The 16,516-nt window shown below is 37.2% G+C and overlaps 2 long non-coding RNA genes across 3 annotated transcripts in view; one reads left to right on the forward strand and one right to left on the reverse strand.

Annotated features, from left to right (window-relative positions):
- Nucleotides 1-16,516, forward strand: part of LOC126858483 (uncharacterized) — a 182,473-nt gene that overhangs the window by 1,476 nt on the left and 164,481 nt on the right. The window contains exon 3 of the long non-coding RNA XR_007688678.1: nt 894-1,225. This is a non-coding gene — a long non-coding RNA (uncharacterized LOC126858483). The remainder of the gene's footprint in view (nt 1-893; nt 1,226-16,516) is intronic.
- The window catches only part of LOC126858484 (uncharacterized), a 141,849-nt gene continuing 133,370 nt past the window's right edge, over nt 8,038-16,516 (reverse strand). For both annotated transcript variants that reach the window (XR_007688680.1, XR_007688679.1), the window contains one exon: nt 8,038-8,777. This is a non-coding gene — a long non-coding RNA (uncharacterized LOC126858484). The remainder of the gene's footprint in view (nt 8,778-16,516) is intronic.

The following is a 16,516-nucleotide window of genomic DNA, read 5'->3' on the forward strand; positions in this document are numbered from 1 at the left end:
TTTGCCCCCCTCCCCCCTGCTTTCCCCATTTTGAATAAAATATTATTGATGCTAACTCAATTGTGATAATTACAATTTTGCGCGCTCACAGACACACACACATATACATATACACACATATAATGTCATTATTCAGTGTATATAATTTCTATATTAAAGAATATATATATATATATATATATATATATATATATATATATAATACAATGCAATATTTTATATATATACAATATATATGTAATATATACAATGTAATATACATACAAATATTTAACAAATTATATAACAGGCTATATACAATGCAAAGCTTTAATGCGCGCAAAAAACAATTTTATATATATTAATAACATATATCTAATCAAAAATATTATTTGATATGTGAAGAATTGATATTTAGATTGTTTTTTTTACTTAGGTTTTTGCCAATTCTTTTGTGTTTAAATTAATCGATATTGTGCATATATATATATATATATATATATATATATATATATATATATATAATGATATTTTTTATAAGCCAATAATATAGATATTATTGGCTTATTAAATATCATTTTATATATATACATATCTTTGATTATTAAAATAAATAGAAAGATAATATATAATATATATTAAAATAGATATAGATACATATATATATATATATATATATATAGATACATATATATATATATATGTACGGTTGAATTATAAAGGTTTTATAGTAATCGCAAGCAGCCACTCGCATGAACGCAAGCATTACTAGTAATAGTAATTACTAGTAATTATAACTAAGTTCACGCAATTGGCAGAACAATCTTGAAATACAAGGTTAAGAGACATAGAGGGCGCGCGCTCGATAAATAGAGACTAATTACTATAGACTTTATTATTGTTATGTTGAACAGATTGCGTATCAACATGAAGTTGCCGCGCATAGTGAAGAAGGTCGAGAAGAAAGAACGCGTCGGTCGCGTCGTGTCGCGTCTTATCTAACGGAGTGTTTACGTGTACGTTATATATAAGTCCGCGTCTAAGCTCATCGTCGAACGATAAATAAACATGATAATAAAGCACTCGGCGAACTTGAAATGCCGCGCATCTCGGCCTTTGCGTGCCATATCGGAAGAAGAAAGTTTCAGCGGACCTTCTTGGCTACATCGGAGCAGCATCATGGCGAATGACGGGAGAGAAGTGTATAGATGGGCCAGAGGGCGGATGCCGGGGCAGATATATAGGGGTAAGTACCTTCTTAAATAATATAAAATTCAGAGGAAGTTGATAAGCCGGGGTGCGCGCGTTCGAACTTTTCACTCGGCGCCTTCCATTTCTTATTATAATGAATGCATATCGGCTTAGCCGTGGCTGAAGAAGGACGACTGCGAGAAATCTTTTTTTTTTTTTTGGCGCTTGCGAGCTAGATATTTCCGCGTTGAAAAAATAAGTGCCAAAGAATTCGCATTTTTTTTTAATAAATTGAGATTTAGCAGAGTTCTTTTAAAACGGCAACGATAGTTTTGCGAGATTATTATAAAGAATGGAAATTCAATATTTGTGATATGATTAATAATTATGTCGTGTAGAGCAGGAAGATGTGCTATCCATGAAAAATTGATTAATATATTTCTCGTCAATTTTTAAATCGCAATATATTCTTAATTACTTAATTTAATAATTTAATAATTTTAATAATTTAAATTAAAATATTTTAATAATTTAATAATTTAATAATTTAATTTAATAAATAGCAGAATTAATAATTATAGAAACATTGCGATACAATTTTTTTTTTTTTGAATTTTTATATCATGCTAAACGAAATTCAGACAATTTTCGTCGAAATAAGAATTGTTTAATATGTATAACGATTGTTAAATCTCCTGATGGAAAATTTTATCGGTCAATCTCAGCATGTTGCTTTCACACAAATTTCACATTCGGCGACCAATTCTCTCTCTTTTATTTTTTTTATTTTTTTTTTATTTTTTTCATCTGGTGGAAGTTACAGGAGAGGGCTGGTCTTCAACAAGTTTAATTCGAAATGTCAGTGCCAGATTGCGTTCGTCGAACCACATGTTGCCAACTGACTTCTCGCAAAGCCGCGCACACCCACGCGTAACATACCGTCGAATATTCCCGCTACTATTATTACTATCCGCGGCTACCGCGCTACTCGAGAAGGGGGTTGTTCGTTTTTATATTTTGCTGCAGTCTCGATATTTAGGAATTCAAACAAAAATATTGCGGATGTCACGTTGCGACGAAATGATGGCATCCAATATCGGAAAAGGCAAACGCGCAAAATTTGCAATCGATCTTCTTCGTCTTCGGCGAAAAAATATGATAAATTTTTTTGCATATGTCACATATAAAAAAAAAATTACATAATTTTATACACATATATAAAATAGAAAACTATAATATATAATATCCCTCCACAGATTGTTCTTTTCGAGAAAAATGTCTCAAAATTAGTATATTCATTTATCTACATTTAAAAAAAATTTGTATTACATTAGTTTATCCTTGAAATTCATAGCAAAGGCTTGAAAAAAATAAAATTTAAATTTTTGCTTTCAAAGCCAATTCGATATGGATTTCAATTTGTACAAAGAATTTGTATATTTCTGCATTTAAAAAATGCTTGCCGAGAAAACGCGCGTTAAAGTTAGGTGAATTATTTTAGCGGAGAGAAAAAGAGAAAAACCGAAGTAGGGAATTATTAACGTAAAGTTTCACGCGCGAGCGTAAAACCTAACCACATCGCTTTATTAACGGAGAGGGAGAAAATAAAAGCTGAGGAGACAAATGGCCTTTGGTACCATTAAATCATCCCGAAAAACTTAGTAATTTAATAAGCAATTTCATGTAAATTTTGAGGTCGTTACGGTAATGGCTTGCTGCTGGCCAAGATTTTCGGATATTTTAAGATCCACGCAATATTGATAAGAATCGCGATGATTTTAGCATTAAAAATACAGGATGTTTATTTTATGATGGTCGTCAATTTTTACTTTTTTAAATGAATAATCGTAATAAAAGTATTCTTATTCAATTTGTATAGTTTCCGATAGAAAATGCTCTTTCTTACGTCTACATATCTTTAAAGAAATAATAGGAAATATCTATTTTATAAAACGGACGCTTTATATTCTAACGCGGCTCCTGACATTATCTGCTTTTTATACGCTATTTTTCGTTTTCGACCAACGACGTTTCTCGAGATGATGACGAGAATGGGGGAGCTTAAGGACGTCTCGATGAAGCGATATGAAGCCACGTTGATTCCACGTTTTATCCCGAGAAATCGTCGATCGATCATCTGTCGCTCTTCCCTAAAGACGCGTCTTTGGTGTACACGCGTGCACGTGCAGTGGATATATTACGCATTGATCCTCACGTATGTGTATTGTGCGAATCGCCGTCGACGCGCGTTTCGTTTACACGATCGGAATATCTTAAAACGCGCTTCGACTGAAGAAGCGATAGCTCGTATCGTATTTCGTCGCCACAAAATGAGGTCTTTTTCAATTGATTCAGAATCCATTAAAAAATAGATATGACACCAGCTATCATGCATGTCAGCTACAACTTATTTAAATTTGTTACAATTTTCAAAATGTGTAAATATATATATGTATATTTTAATTATATTTAGATTTATTTATAAAAAATATTCTGTAGAATGAGACGGGAGGATATATATATATATATATATATATATATCTTGCGAAGATTTTAAGCGTATTTGTCAAATATTCAAGTTGTGTTAAGAATACAAAATTAGATTATATTTGAAGCGCATTTGGCGATGGACACTGGGCAAAAATAGCGGCTTAAGGTGTAACGCACATTTTCGCGGGATTGATCTCGAAATCGGCAACACTTTTCTACGTAGATATTTATTCGCCTCACGGTATAGCGGCGGCCCGTGATGCCATCGCGGTGCTTTCAAAAGCTCAGAAAGCGTGATACGCTCGGGACTACGGTATTATATGCACCTCGTGCTATGTATACTCGTTCGCGCGCAAAAGAGGGAAAGAAAGAGACGTATATCCAGCGTATATACGTATATGCATATATGTATACGGGGAGGACAGAGAGAGCGCGGCTCTTTGCGCAACCCCGAAAGCAATATATCGATGTTTAGCAACCAATAAACGGATCACTCAAAGAGGGCTTTTACCGTAAAGCGCCGGGTGCTTCGTCGACGTTCCCGTTCCTTCCTGCATCGCGCGCAAACACACACGTGCGCAGGGACACACATTATATACGCGTGCGTTTGTATGTGTCTGCCCATCAATATACGTATATACGTTTAACGGTGCTGGTCGAAGTACGGCGCTTTTATGACGCAAAGTAAACGCATTTATAGAGCCGTTCACCAGCAGCAGCGCGTCGCGTCGACGTCATCTCGCGGTTGACCATTTAACGTCGCTTTTATGATAATGTTATCAATAGCTGGATCCTCTTTTTCTTCTCTCTTGTACGTTTTGCCTGTCCCTCTCTTTCTATCACGGCACTTACCGTTTATTCACAGCCCGCGTTTATCGTTCACCTGTATTGCGCTGTGACCGGCGTCTGGCACTGAGAGATCTTTGGGCGTTAATTGGCGGATCGCAAAGGTGGATCACTTTGTAGAAAAATACACCTGGTGCGAGAATTACTTAACCAACTAATACTCCGAGAGAAAAGTGAATATATTAAAACAATACGGAAGTTACGTTGATGACTCAAAAATCGCAGTGTCTGTTCAAATGACCTGCCTCATTTTTTAAATCGCGTTTCATAATGAAACTATTTTTTTACTCCGTGAAGAGTACGCGTGTTAAAAAGAATTGGTAAGACTTCTGTAAAATATATCGAAAATGTTTGTAATCAAGAAACTTGCTATATAAAGTTCAGAGTAATAAATTAAGATTTTTTAAATTTTTTTTTATTTTATATTGATTGTCGAATATTACAGAAATAAATTCTATTCAATTTAATTCATCTTTTTCAAAATATTTTATCATTCTGAAATAATTATGTAACATAATTTTGAAATTATATTTGTTAGCGATATTCTCATTAGCAATATGATTAAAAATATTTTCATTGCGATGCTCTATTTTAACGTTTTCAATTTTTGTAAGGAAGACATTAAAGAGAATTTCGTTTTTTTCTTATTTATTGATAACTACCGATAAATGCAATCAGTTAAAAAGTCGAGAAAAAAGCACGTTAGAAGACAAGTTAGTAGATGCTTTTAAAGATGCTCTTATATTGTCGTTGGCATCGTAATGCCACTCGCAGTGCCTTCATAATTCTTTTCCCGAGTAGAGAAACAGTTGCGGCGGCTGGCGGAAAGTGCCTTGAAGTGGACGCCGTGATTTTGGCCTCATCTTTCGTTCATTTTTTATATTTTCGCGTTCATTTTCTTATCCTTAGACGACCACATAATTTTAACTTTTTTACATTAAAATTTTTTTTTATTATTATGTAAAAAATTACTTTTTGACATCATTAAAAAAGATATCAAATATTTTGATATATTTTCTTTAACAATTAATGAATTTTGAACGATTATTTCGTCATCATCTGATATGCTATATTTATTTCTTATTTTGCATTATTAAAAATTATTAGTGTTATTAGTTATTATTTATTAATATTATTACTATGAAAATTAAAAAAAAAAATTAAATATAAAATCGGCAATATACATCTGCGATAAAATTATTTTATTAATTTATTGAATAAAGAATACACTGATTTCTCTTGGATTGAATCTTAAATTTACAAGAGGACGCGACAGTATTTTATATTTTTATAAAGTTATAAATATTTCTACGCGAAAAAAAAGTTAATAAAAACTTGTAGATTCTATTCATTTCGCGTTGTTGGCAAAATGGGAATCCCACATGTGTGTCTTCTCTCTTCCCATAATATCTTACCACCATTGCCAGTTCTATGCGAGCTCCCTCGAAATCCCAGAAAGTGAAGAAAAAGCTGGACCATTGTGCTGCGAATCGGAGATGATTCCTGGAGAGATACTTCCGAGGAAGGAGGACGGATCGGATAGGGAGCGGCAAACGAGGTCGTCGAGCGGGGGGGGGATTGAGCAGAGAGGGTAAAATATACGAAATAGCTGGCTGGACGTCCACCGACAGCGACGATGGTGAACTCTGGTGACCGGTGGGTAGTGGCCTTGACGTATATACGTGTACAGGGGTGGAAAAGTCGGAGTCTCGGGTACATCGAGGACGCCTTGCGCGCGCGTGTGTATGTCGTGCCCAGGACACGCCGGATTTCGGGGTGGCGGGGGATTGGGGGGGGACAGTATCCTTGAAAAGCTGAGACCAGAACGCCATTGGCCGTCGACGGAGCCCTGCATCCCCCTGCTAGGCCAATCCTGCCACGAGCTGATAACGGCGACGGTTCTTCTCTCCGCCTTCCGTCTCCTCAAGACGCTAGGATTTCGCGCACTATATAAAAGAGGCGTATGTATGTATGTATATGTACATATATATATATATATATATGTACACCCATCGACGAGTATATCGTGTCTACATTTCGCCGTCGCTTTCCTCCACAAGGATCGACCATCTTCTTTTTTCCAGGGTCGAGAAAATTTCCCTGTTCGCGCCTGTTCACTACCGGTGAATGTTAGAGATCGTTCGTTCGTCCGTTTCCTTTTGATATTGGCTACCGACAGCTCGGAATTATTTGCGTCGCGTCCGGTAACTTGAAAATTCGATTGAACGAGTTTATTCTGGGGTAAGAAGAGAGAGAGAGATAGAAAGCTCTAAGATGGAATATATTCGCGGGATATTGCAGTTTTTTTGATATTCTTTAGTTGCTACTGTGACTACTGACATAACGATACCGCGTGCTTGGATTAGTATAGTTCTGGGAAAAGTCTTTCCAAAGTAGGAAAAAAGGCAAGATCTGTAGATTATAAAGAAAAATTGACGCAAAATATAAAATTATTATTCTTCCTCCCGATCATATATATTCAATTCGTACCTTGTGAAAGAATTTAAAGTTGAAAGAAAAAAATATCATATATAGAGCTTTTGCGAATACAATCATTTTTTTTTTCAAATTATGAACAGCGGATAAAGTATACTTCGTAAGAGTAATACGCGCGAAAAAAAGTCTTGCTCGAAGCAAAGATTTCTATCTTATCAAACATACGAAGCGACGCATTTCATATAATGAAAATATTTTATTCAATCCTTTCTACTTTTATCCAATCCTTTTACTTCTCTATAAACATTCCGCTTATTTTTTCGCATAAAAATTATTTTTATTATCACAATCATGATTTTTCGCATAAAAATTATTTATATTATTATCTCACTCGGATCTAAACAATAAATATTATCTGTTTGAAAATATATTATGTAGGAGATAGATTATCTCAAAATGACATTAGTAGGATCGGATTTCTACGAAAGTACTTTATTTCTTGAAGTTTTGTAATTACAGATTTTTTTTATTTTTATTTTGTAGCTTGAAACGCGCAAAATAGAAAACTAGAAATAAAAACTCAGTTGCATTGCAAATTTTATTTTATTTTATTTATTCATTTATTTATATTTCGCATATAAATTCTGTTCTTTGGAATGGACGATGTCGGCGGCTCCTTTTCATTTTTGGCTCGTGTGTAAGGTTCATCGTAAGTGGCTTAATGGGGCTGCGTTCGTCTGACAAGATAGAGGGTGACGATAAGGGTTTCTCCTCGTCGGGGGCTTCTTAAGGAAGGAGGAGGGTGCGTGACCGTACGGAACACCGCGTGATGCGTGTAATAACCGTAGCCGCGGCCTCTCCGCACGCAGCTTGCACACAGGGACTAAGTGTATACTTATTCGCGTATATACTTACACGCTGCCCCAGGTTGCACGGCAGGTGCCGCCGAGGATTCTAAAACGATCATATCGGCGAAAGGGGAGCCGACCAGGTCCGTAGCTACCGCGAAATAAATAATGACAAGCAAGAATAAACAGAGCAATGTATTTTAAATAATTTTCCTTTTATATAGAAAGGGATAAGAAAAGAGTAAAACCCTTAAAACATGAATTTTATTTACATACATATCAATTTTTTATGCTATATACAGATATATTATTATAATATAGAATTGTAATGAAAGAACATATTTATTTAGAAAAAATTTAAAAACTAAAATTTTGTGTTGTGACATCTGCAAAATATATTATATTGATATTTCTACTAATATTTTGCATAACATACTAGTATTTTTACTATGTGCTAATAATACGTAAGAGATAATATAAAAATCTGAAAAATTTTTGAAATTAGCTAAGAATAAAATGGAATTTATCCAAGCGTTTACAAATTTTCTAAATACGCCGCTGTAGAAGTGAGGAAGGAAGGGGATGTTCTTTGATGTCGACCACCATTGCCGACCTGGCATTAATATTACCTTTTTATTCTCTTCTTGATTAATGTTCCGAAGCTGACTTGTTTTTGGTAGTATTTTTCATCAACGCGCGGAAGTACGTAGTCCAATTAATTGATTGGCGGATTAGTCGAGTCCGCCGTAGTTATCGCTTAAGGATCATGGGTTTTTTGTTGAAAGATAAGAGCTCTCAGTGAGTTGAAACATTTATTTCTTGCTCGAGCGCGAGATATTTCGCTAAACTATATCATGGAACAGAAGTTGCGCGAAGAATAAATTCGTTTCTCGAAGTTAAGAATATTCTTCTGAAGTTAAGAATATTTGCAGTTCCCTGCTGATTATCGTCTTTCGGCTTTTCCCCGTTTCATGGCTGCTATCTCTCCTGAAACAGTAATTTAATCGCATTTAAATTAATTAAATGCGAAGCATTCTATAAAAATTTCGAAAATACTCTGTTTAAGATGATTCAATCGCGTTTTTATGAAATATATATTTGAGTACTCGCTTATGTTATTTGATAAGAGAAAAATAGAAAGATATTAATATAATTTCGTTATTTTTCTAAGAAATCGCTATGCATTTTAAATTTCTTTATTATATCTTAGATTTCCATTTTAAGCCGCATTTTCTTAGCTACTTTTTTACTTTTGAGAAAAGCATCGCGGTTTCGAGAGGAAGCGGAATGCGCGAGTCACGGTGGAACGATGACGTAGCAGCAACGATAACGTATTGTTGTCGCGTTCGGTTCCGCGTAAATCGGCATGGATATTTTACGGCAGCGCGAGCAGATTACAGGCTCAATTAGCATGAGGACTACATAATTAATAACTTGATTAATGCGCCGAAGCGAAACGTCTGTCCATTCGTGCCCGCTCGGGTTTGGCTCGCCGCGAACCGCCGAGTCGTGGATATCTCGCGTTTGCGCCAGCAGTCGATTGCGTCGTAATCGATTGCCCCGTCGTATAATATCGCTGGCGATCGCTTATGCTTACCGCTCATCGCATTCGCACGGCTCGCTTACCTTTATGTGTGTTTAGGCTCGTTGCCGCGGGGCAAAACTAATTAACGCGTCATTTCATATTCCGGATGGGAAGTTGGATCGACTGGCGACCGGCTCGCGCATCGGTTAGCCATTAATTCCGGTCAATTGTCAGGTATCCTGTCGAGAATCTGGCAATACTGAATGTCACGTGGCAATCGGTCATAGATGTCTATCCGTCGTGCATCGAGCGTTTCGAATTCTCGAAATAACGATTGCGAGAGATGGCTCGCCGATAAACGCGCATTTTTTCAGTTTTGAAGAAGTATATTTTTGACGATTTCATTTAATTGCCTAATTTTAGCAAATAATTAAAAAAATATATATAGATAAAAGACGTGTTCCTAGGAGATTTTATAATATTTTTTAAATATTTATCGTGATCTGTGTGACGTACAGAATGAAAACTTCTGTGTGATATAAATAATCTCATCTAAATATTATCTTCTCTTGGAATCTTGATCAGAATCAATGTGATCTTGTTTTTATAAGATCGTAGTTCTCGAATCGAACATCGTGCCTTATGTTCTTTCCGAAACAACGCTTTTTTCCCAATGTACTCGTGGCAGACGGCGAATTAGAAAAACGAGCTACTTCCGTATACAGGTAGTCGGTGGTGTATATCGAACATTTATCAGCGGCAAAGACGGGGAGGCTGATCTCGAAAGACAAGCGCGATTGAGTTACGTTGATTTTATTCCGCATTATTCCACCCGGGCATCGCTCCTTAGCCGAATCAGTTTTATTTTCCGGATTGTCGATATATACGTGCGTCGAACGGCAGCTCGCTGGCTGGCTCGTTGACTGGTTGGTTGGCTGACTGGTTGGTTGGCTGGTTGGTTGGTTGGTTGGTTGGCTGGCTGGTTGGCTTGCTGGCACGCCGGGATTAACGTCATTGCGGTTTTTAAGCAGGCAATTTCCTAATTCGGTGCCCGGGGATCCCTGATTTATCGCGCTTTTGCCAGTTATTCCGTACTGCCGGTGATTTACGATGGAGTTCCGTCCCCGCCCCGCTACTTCTTCGCCGCGGTCTCTTCTTCCTCTTCCGCTTCTTCTGCTGCTGCTGCGACCGACAACCGACGGCGGCGTATCCTCTTCTTTTCGCTCGTCGTTCATATACTCGATCGAATTCAGAGGGCATCTTGACAAAGTTGTAGAGTAGAGTTTGATTACAAAATCTTTATTTTTCCGCGGAAATGCAAGATTTGTTTCTTCTTATTTAATTGTGTATAAAAAAAATTTTTTTTCTTAAATTTTTATTTTACGATATGTAATATATGTGCATAAAAATAATTTTTGATATTTTACGTAATACTTGAAATTTTTAATGAAAAAAAAAATTCTCTAAATTTTCTCTCTCTCTCTTGCTTACAGGAAGTATACTAAAGATTATTCTCTGTAAGATTAGATCAAGACTAAGTTCACGTTTTTAATTGCGAATAAGATTAATTAATTACTGCAATAATAGAAATTTTTCTCTCTTTTTTCACTCGTTTATTAACAGAAGCATTTACATGTAAAAATGTGAATTTTTTTTTTCCGTACGCCGTGCATCGCGTTTACGTGTTAGGACAAACAACGTTACCGTTACTTGAGAGCTAATTGGATAAGTAATTGGAGGTAGTTACGAAGAGGCGCCACGTCGTCCGTGCGCGACCGTGCGAAATTTCTGATAAATCGTAGGAAGAGTAACGTTTCGGAAGAATGCAATCTATCTCGCGATTAGACGATGCAACGTGTAACAACATAGTGATAAAATGCAATCCACCGCCGTTGCATAACATGGCATACACCGCTCGCCTCAATACTGTCTCGGTCCTTTCCCGCGCAATCCATTTTAATCAGAGATCCAAAAGGTTGCCGAGAGAGGCTCGCGGACACGCGTATAATATATATCCTCTTCGGGGTTTTTGCCCCCTTCGTCATTGGCAAATATAACGTTCAACGAGTTCAACGTACGACGTGCGTTTACCGAACGCGCGGACTTTCCAGTGCGTGTCTACGCGCGCGTCCGCATGTGGAATCCTGAAGCGAATCGTATGGGAACATTTTCTCCTTCCGAGGGGAATTATAAACGGCGGATCTTGCAAGAGAGTGCGCGCCCGCTCGATAATTAGTCGTAATGAGCGTTTAATCGCCGTCCGCCGCGGCGAAGCGCGCTGCAATCAATGCTTTCTCATCAAGTCACCGTATATAATACTTACATTGCAAAGGAAAATATGTGACTCGCAAGATACAGAAATGTCAATTTTTGCCGAAATGCTTGTTTTGTAGAGAAGAAATATAACGACTACGATGCTGAAATCGTCGATCTTTAATTTCTCCAAATAATAATCGATGGTATTTTGTCAGCTGCATTTTAAGAGAGATAAAAATTCGCGCGCTTTAGTTAAAAGTGGGGTAAAATAACACGCATTGTGCGCGAGTCAGTAGGATTCGAAAGTCACCGCGCGCGATTTTTGTGACTTCGCGGCTGTCTTTTTCAAGTAAACATCGAATCCAATGTATTAGGCTGTAAACTATGTGTTTCACACGCCTCAGATATTTCACGTTGCTCTCATCGTCGGCGAAAGTATATTTTTTCGCGACTCGGTAAAATGACTCGGGGCTCGACTCGTTCATCGTTCCTTTGTTATCGTTGAGAGAAAGAACGACGAAACTGTTGTTTCTCTGCGGGCAAAAACAGGGAGAGATGCGATTCACGGTGGATTGATCATCGCGCGAAAACACGAGCGGCTTGTTTTCGCGGCAGGTAAACTTGATCGGTTTGCGTGCCGCGGAATATCGTGTGCGAGTTAAAAAAAAAAAGAAAACACATCTGAAAAAAATAGTCCATCCAACGACTTTCATATGCAATGAAAAATGCAACAAACGATAGCGATTGAAAAGGAGAGATTACTGAGCTTTGTTAAAAATATAAAGCTAAACAAATTTGTTCATTTAATTTATACTTTTATTCATATTTTCATTTAATTACAAATTTTATCATATTTTATCGTATTTCTATATATTTCTATATTATTGATTTAAAAAAAATATATTATTTATCTAATAGAGTACAACGGATATAATTATTAATAAGAGTTTATTTAAAAGAAAGATTTTTATGACATACGTATAGACGTACGTAAAGCCATATAATAGAATAAAGGCACTAGAATAGAGTAATTTCTTGGATGTTTCCTAACAAAATAGATAGTCGCATGTATTTACACAAATCAGACAAGCTCGCGCTCATTAGGATACTCTCGGGAGGCCACCCTCTTTCTGCGAGTTCTCCCACGTTGACGTTACTAAATGTATTTGTGCGTTACGGAGGAGGGTAGACGAGGGTGGAGCAAAACGCAAGAGCCGGTAGAAGGGCTCGGTAGAAAAGGTTAGACAGAGAGAGAGAGAGAGAGAGAGCCCTCGATCGTTTCGAGGTTAACGAGGAGGGCTGTGATTCGGAGGGATGGGACGATCAGAAGGTGGATGTAGCTAGCGGGTTGCTATAGTCGTGGATAATGGCGGAGACGACCAAGTCAACGATAATGGCAGCCCTAGGGACATCATCCGGATCGGTCTCTGCGAGGAAACACTCGTTAGCGACCTCCTAACTGTCCCGAATCATCGCGGTCGCGCTTATGAATTCCGTCAGGACGTACAGCCATCGTCCCATATCATCCGACCATTCCGGTTCTTTCGCAATTAATTATATATATCCTTGTGTTAATTGACTGCTCGCTGGATGGCTTTATTTATGAGTTCTGCGGTCGGTCATGCGTGGAGAAAATTAGAGACGACTTGTTAGAGTGAGAATTAAATCGTCTATCGAATCGTCTATATAGATGTGGATAAATACATTTAGAAAAGATATAATGATGAAAATTAAAATAGCAATCGCAAAATATTTTTTTTTTTTTTTTAAGAAAAAGATTAATAATATATTTTATTTGCCTTATGTTTTACTTTTTTAGATTAAATTAACATATATTAATATATTGTTAATATATATACATCATCAATGTTAAATATATTTGATGCGCCACACATATTGTAGGATCATAAATGTCGCAAAGTTACATTAATGGATATTTTTACTTCTGGAAGATTAATTCACACAATTATACCAGGATATCTGTTAAAGAATCTCTTCACTTAACTCGAGCATAATATATTCCCATCACGTGCGACTTTCAATTAATTGCACTCGTAAGTGATGTTTCCGCTCGTGACACGCACAACAGCGCAATGAACAATTTTTGAAAAACGTCATCAATGTGGAAATATCACAACGGCAGAGGGTTGAGTACATTAGGACGAGATATAACTATTTCTTTATTTCCCCTTTCTCTCTTCGTTGCCATATCGCCCGGCTGTACTTTTATCTATATATCTACCTACACCGATGGACGTTATCGCCGTCGCCATTAGTTACTCTACGCATTGTAACAATTTTATAGAGAACCCTCACGGGTGTGCAAACCACCTCGGCGGCGGCCTTGCGTGTTGGAAGACGATAGTCGTCACAGTGACTGTTATATCAAATGGGGTCGAGATTGCGATAACGACTGGAACATACGTCGGATACACGGTTTACATATGTACTGTACATATATAGCGCCGTACTTAGCTTGAACGTACCTTTCCATTACGCAGACTCAGAGACACATTATCGTTTCTTTATGTACTCGTTTCTTTTTTTTTTTTTTCTCTCTCTCTCTCTCAAAGTCGTTGGTCATACTGCAATGCTGTTGAAATGTTGGTCAATATTACGCCAGTCTCGAAAATTTTGTTATTTACCTCCGCTTTGCAGAATCTTTTTATCACACCTATGATTTTTAAATCATCGATATCGAAGCAATTAATTTTAGCAATATAAAAATTATTTATTATGATTTTCATATCAAGTAAAATTTTACACATACACGTTATGTATTTGCGAATTGACTTTTGCGGTGAGAGAAAGTCTATATCAAAGTTTCTTTATTTTATAATTTTTTTTAGAAAATATCTATTTTATTTTTACAATAAGGAAATGGATTTTTACAATTTAAAACGGGCGAAAAAAGACCAAATTCTCTAAAATATAAATTCTATCTATAAAAGAAATATTTTCTATCAAATGAGGGAAATATGTGAATATTGGCTTGATTTGTCTGCGAGGCGTGATACGGCCTGTCAACGTACGTGTTGCAGGCTTTCCATCATCAACAATATGCGACAACTTTGATCGTTTGTCTGTATGTATCGTGTGTACATAAGATCTGCGTAAACGGCCCTAAACTTGCCACACATGCGTGATTCTACGACGTCGACACGAAAGCGTCGAGGAAGTCCTGATTTCGTGTACACCTGTGCGTGGTTCGAGCTAATCTCAGTCCAACGCTAGCCACTTGGCGTTTCCTACTTCGTGCATACTCATGTAGATTGGCCTTTTATTCCCTTCCTAGAGAAGGATTCGATCCGAACATTTAGCTCCTTCATTTGATCAAGTATAATATAATTTAAATATTATAATACACACTGAATATTTAATTTAGTGATTAAATAAAAATTTTTTTTTCAGTTTTATTACATTTTTAAGATATTTTTTAAAATTCAAATTACAAGAAAAAATACAAAATAATGAAAATATTACGTATAGTTATATTGTAATTATCTACAATTAAATATGTATATATTTTTTAATTATATAAAGAAAAATTTAAGAATTATCAATGTTTTATGACTTATATTCATAGTCTCGACAATAAGTTTAGAGATTTGATTCCAATTTCTCGAGTTTGAAAATCGCACACGAAAAGATTCGCGCCATTCCTAGTAGCAGCGTTCATCCCTTATCGTCTTCCCCTCTTTCTCTCGCAAGACCACCGTTCTAAATGATTAATTACCGATCTCCATCGCGCGAAGGGATGCCACGTATATATGCACGAAGGAGGGTTGTCGGGCGGCCTTAAAGTAAGCTCATTTCTAAAACGGATATTCCGTGTTCCGCGTGCCACGGAACGGTATTTGGTGCCCCCGACATCGCGCTGCCACTTCGCCGCTCGCCTCTATCGCGCACGGGGGGGTTGCGTAAGTGCAGCTATGAGGGATGACGGGGTAAGGCCGTCGTAAGGGTCGCTTGCAAGCCCGGGTTGTATCAACTCGCGTGGCTCTACGGTTGGCGGCAGCGCCGTTTCGCAGCAGAGAGATCGCGAGATACCGTCGCTGGCCGGCGTAAATGAAATGTGGTACGTGCCAGAAAAAAAAAGTTTATACTTTGTTTCCCCCTCCCGCTGATTGATGGGGCGCGAAGTTTCCATGCGCGCCAAGGAAACGCGAGAGAGAGACGCATCGTTCCCTTGCAAAGAGTCAGGAAATTCACGAAAGCAGAATCTTAATAACAATCTCATATAATTTATTATATATTAAATGTATAATAGAAAATGGAGAGTATATGTGTGTGTGTGTGTGTGGAAAAGTTTTCACTTCCATTAATAGAGTTTGATAAAGTCTCATTAAGAAAAAAATCGACAATCAAGTAAAGATTTGAGGATATTAAATATAATATATGTTTCAAACCTGTTTTTTTTTCTTATATTATATTAAACATAATTTAAAAAAAGGGAATCTTGTTAAATCGGAGAACTGGGTATATTTGTTACATAAAAATATTCATCCGCACATCGATAATCACGGCGAGTAAGGACGAGGATTTTTTGAAGGTGGCGCCGATAAAAATATGTTAATCGACGACGATAAAACGCAGCGGCATCCCTTTCGGGTAATGACGCGATACAATATGCGCCATCACGACTACGTGAAATAATCCCGATAAAACGAGCCGTGAAATCTCCTAACCGAGACAAATCCGGGCAGATTACGGAAATCGCGAATAACTTCATCGGAGGTGGTCCATCCGATAATCAGATCCGTTCGCGGCAGCGAGAGGAGATTGTGAGAAAAAGAAAGGGAAGAGAAAACGGGAAAGAGAGATCGCGTCGCGGGAATCCTCTCGAGACAAGGTGACGATTTTCTCTTTCCTCGATACCTCGCCGTTCGTTCTCTCTCTTCTGACGTTCGTCCGGCTGCGTCTCTGTGTGCACGTTTTCGTGCGA

The sequence above is a fragment of the Cataglyphis hispanica genome, chromosome 25 (genome assembly GCF_021464435.1).
Source record: "Cataglyphis hispanica isolate Lineage 1 chromosome 25, ULB_Chis1_1.0, whole genome shotgun sequence".
Classification (NCBI taxonomy): Eukaryota; Metazoa; Arthropoda; class Insecta; order Hymenoptera; family Formicidae; genus Cataglyphis; species Cataglyphis hispanica.